Below are 5023 nucleotides of genomic sequence, written 5' to 3'. Positions count from 1 at the left end.
AAATAAGGGTTGTTTTATCAGTATAGTAGTATTTGCTACTTTTTAGAAAACATTGACATTTTTTCCTCATTAGAATAAATTTGTTACAAGTATATTCCATGATCTATACCTCTTTTCTATCAAAATTCCTCATTATACAAGTTCTTGTTATTAATTCTAATGCTGATATTTTTACCTATAATGTTCCAGCCATTAGATTGCCCTAAATTTCTTGTGCCACCAGAGACCCTGTGTTTGTATCTCCTTTCTTATTCATCATCATCATCATCATCATCGTCATCATCATCATCATCACCATCATCGTGTGTTCATATCTCCAATCGTTTTTTGTTCCTTATCGCCACTTTCTTCCATTTGCATTTGTTATCCATCTACTCGTCTCCAATCTTACTTCATGTGGACGTTGTTCATTCCCCACATCCTCTATATCTTGCTGATAGTGCCATTTTATACATGATTCCTTTTAATCGCCAAATATCTGTGATAAGAAAATACTTTTTCATCTATGACGATGTCTGATTCGTTAGATAGACAATCATTGCCTTTCCATAGGCTTGGTGATGACGATTTCTTCGAGTTACATCAACCTATTCAATTTAATGATGCCTCTCTTACCTTTACTAATTTCTACGACAATCTTATCAGAGATAGCATGAACTCTTCATCTGTAAACTTAGAGTTTGATTTTGATTTCGATAACCCAGCCCAACGAGGAATTACTAATTACATCAGTTTTCCAGTGTCTTGAAAGAATTTGAATCAAATACATTTTCCTTACTTCACCTAAATATCAGAAGTTTGAATCGACATTTTGATGAACTTCTTTCACTTATAGATAAGCCCATGTCAAACCCACTTTCTCTAATCGGCCTTACGGAAACCTGGTTAAATCACGATTTAAACCACCCATTTCATATAAAGGATTATGATTTCATTAATAAAAATAGAAAAAAATGAAGTTGGTGGTGGTGTTGCTCTTTACGTTTGCAAATCACTTAACTATACTATTTTGAATGAAATTTCGGTTTGCAACAACATTATTGAATCACTCTTCATTGAAATTTTGATTCCTGGAAATAAGAATATCATCGCCGATGTTATTTATAGATCCCCTAGCTCTAGAACTCAAGATTTTTTACAATATATTTCAGATTTATTAAGAGATATTAATTTTGACAATAAATATTTTTTCTCATGGGAGATTTTAATATAGACTTATTGAACTATGAACTGAACAATGTTTCTCAAGAATTTCTTGAGTTGATTTTATCGGCCTCTCGTCTGCCACTCGTTTCCAAACCAACGCGCGTCAATTTGAATATTCACGACGAAATTGGCGACATCGTGAATTTCGTCGTGAATATTCGAGATTTGGTCAATATGCGATGTCCCTTCAGATCCACCATACATTTCGTCGTGAATAATTCGCGACGAAATTCACGATGTCGTGAATTTCGTCGCCAATTTCGTCGTGAATATTCGCGATTTGGTCTATTTGCGATTCCCTTCAGGGCCACCATACTTCTCACATGTCTCAGTTAATTATATTAAAGGGAATAAAGGGTAATATAGCCATTCAGTATTATGATGCCCGTAATATCTGCTGGTCAGAATGACATATAGGTCTTCTACTTCGTCATCATCTTCTTATTATTCTTCTTCATCATCATCATCATCATCATCTTCTTCTATTTTTTCTTTTTTCCCTCTTTTTATAGTACCTGCTGAACTATCTAAAATATTATTAATAATGTTTTTAAGAAATCATAATCAACAACTGATGCCAGAAAGTATAAAAGGGGGAAAATTCGTGCTTCATGAACTTAATCAACATATATTTACGACCCTTTGATCAACACTGTTTACCATTATGAGGAATTTTGTTTTTAATAACATTCATTAAATCCATTCAGTTAAAATCCTACATTGCAAAACGTTACAATATGATTAAATGCATAAAGGTACAAATTATTCATAATATGCCAAACAATTTCATATCAAATAACATATTGGGTAGTCATGTCATATTATATATATTCAAAATACAGTGCGTATCAAAAAAGTTTACACTTTGAAAAAGCCATGGGAATTAAAAAATATAACACATGCGGGTATTTTTTCACATATATTATTGGGTTTGGGTCTCTTCTATACCAATAAAAGTAAAAGTTTTGACGGAATGTTACACTTGAGTGAGCACCGTCCGTTTTTTGTAAAGCTCGCAGAAATCTGTTTGCGCAGAAATGCTCGCTTTCACGCGAAACATTTCTCATACACGTCCCTTGCACTTTTAGTCAATTGCAATAAAACGGATACATTCAAGCATTTCTAACAATTTTGCCACCAAAATTGAAATTTTAACACTTAGTAAGCACAACCTTTACTCTTTTGTGCCAGCAGGATCTGAGGACATAACTGCATGTAAACAAAAGTTTATATTAGACATTTCAAAACACTTTTTCACGAAGTTTTTATCATTCAAAGTGGGTTTACATTTCATTTTTTATTCAGTACTTGTTTCTTCACACTTTTTCCAAGCTTGACAATGATTAACAAAATGAAAAACAAACTTAGCCATTTCATGTAAATCACAGCTCAGTGTAAAGCAAATATCGTCACGATGGCCTCGGTGTGTGTGGGAGTGGGGTGGGGCGCAATGCACTCTTCGAAGAGTTTTTGACAAGGAAACTAGTTAAACAAGGTAAAAGATATCTTCGAATCAATTTCATTTGCTGAATTCCATGTGTTTTTCATGATTAAGGTCTACTTTTATTCGCATAACAATTTAAAGTTCTGCGCAAACATTTTTCACTAACTTTTCAAACGTAAGTGGTGCTTACTCAAACAGAAATATTTTTCGACAATTATATCGTCATTTGCTCAAATAGATCTGTACCAATGTTAAAATGTGGAAAAATCTTCAGAATATTACAAATATATCATTTTACAGGATTTTTTCTCTAAGTGTAAACTTTTTTTGATACGCACTGTATAAAGAACATTGTAGAAAATGATTTTCATATACACAAATCAATGAAATTACAATGAAAGAGTAATTATAAAAAGGGAATTAAGAGCTCCATCCACATGCACACAAAATAAAACAACAAACATAGACACTATACAAAACAACACATTTCACTTCAGAATATCTGAACACAAAACAATACGCACGCACACACGACATCATAAGAACTGAAGGATAGATACATATGGACATACATAAAGATAGTTATACCGCAAAAAAAGAAAGAAACGGAAAAAAAACAGCAAGGTGAATAGAAAGAAAGAAAGTATAAAAAGGAAAAAAAGGGAGAAAGAAAGAAATATAGAAAGAAAGAAAGAAATAAAGTAAGAAGAAAAATAAAGGAAGGAAGGAATAAAGGGAAGAAATAAAGAAAGGAGGAAGGAAGGAAGAAAGGAAAGAAAAAAGAAAGAAAAAAAATAAAGAAAGAGCGAAACAAAAGAAAGAAGGAAAGACAGAAAGAAAGACAGATAGGAAGATAGATAGAAAGAAAGAAAGGAAAAAAGAAAGAAAAAAAGAAAGGAAAAAAAGAAAGGGAAGAAAGAAAGAAAGAAAGAAAAAATAAAGAAATAAAGGAAGAGCGAAACAAAAAGAAAGAAGGGAAGACAGAAAAAGAGGGAAAGGTAGAAAGAAAGTAAGAGAGAAAGAAATTAAATCTAAAGAAAAAAAGAAGGAAATTATAAAGTATGAGGGCAGTCTACAATGGTAAAGATTGGTCAATCCCGCACATGCGCACACCCTATACGAACCCACCCTCCCCTCATATGATTATGTGGATGAAAATAACCTTATTTTTCCACCTCCCCTTTTATAACTTTGTGTTTCCACTTTACGTCATGGTGTCTTGATTTTTTTTTCGCTCCATGGCAATCTTTTCTCCCGTGCTTACAATGAATTTTATTGTATCTCTTCAGCAGTACATTTTCACTTTCTCGGTATTTAAAGGTCAAGTCCACCTCAGAAAATGTTGATTTAAATCAATAGAGAAAAATCAGACAAGCACAATGCTGAAGATTTCATCAAAATCGGATGTAAAATAAGAAAGTTATGACATTTCAAAGTTTCGCTTATTTTTAACAAAATAGTTATATGAACGAGCCAGTTACATCCAAATGAGAGAGTTGATGATGTCACTCACTCACTATTTCTTTTGTTATTTATTGTTTGAATTATACAATATTTCAATTTTTACGAATTTGACGATTGGGACCTCCTTGCCTGAAGCACAAAATGTTAAAATAATGGAATTCCATGTGTTCAGGGAGGAATGAAACTTCATTTCACATGACATGAAGAAGAGAAAATCAAAATATTTTATATTTCAAACAATAAAATACAAAAGAAATAGTGAGTGAATGACATCATCGACTCTCTCATTTGGATGTAGCTGACTCGTTCATAACTGTTTTTGTGAAATTAAGCGAAACTTTGAAATGTCATAACTTTCTTATTTTACATCCGATTTTGATGAAATTTTCAGTGTTATGCTTGTTGAATTTTTCTCGTTTTATTCAAATCAAGTTTTTGTTGGGGTGGACTTGTCCTTTAAAGAAAAATTGAAGAGGTTATCACGTACATAGAGACATATTTATTATTTGTTATGCGCTATATAAAAACTGACTATTATTATCATTATTATCATTATTATGAAATATAAATGATATCGTTCAAACTTAATTCTTTAAGAATAGAAAAAATCATTACATTGCAACAATTTTCACAGAATTTGAATGATTCAACATTATTGTGTATGCCTATGGGTTTCCCAATCTTTACCACGAAAAAACATCATTTTTGTCAATATAATTTCAAAGAAAATACATTATTAATTCAAACTAGAATCCTCTCAATTAATGTGCCCAATAGTTAGGACGATAAAGTTCTATACAAAATATCTTTTTTATGTTTTATGACAGATCATCTAATGATTCTGAATTGTAAAGTGTGACTGGAATTTCCAGAAAGGAAATAAAATGACCAACTTAACAATGATTAACA

Source organism: Lytechinus variegatus, chromosome 14 (genome assembly GCF_018143015.1).
Source record: "Lytechinus variegatus isolate NC3 chromosome 14, Lvar_3.0, whole genome shotgun sequence".
NCBI lineage: Eukaryota > Metazoa > Echinodermata > Echinoidea > Temnopleuroida > Toxopneustidae > Lytechinus > Lytechinus variegatus.
This window is presented reverse-complemented; position numbering follows the sequence as displayed.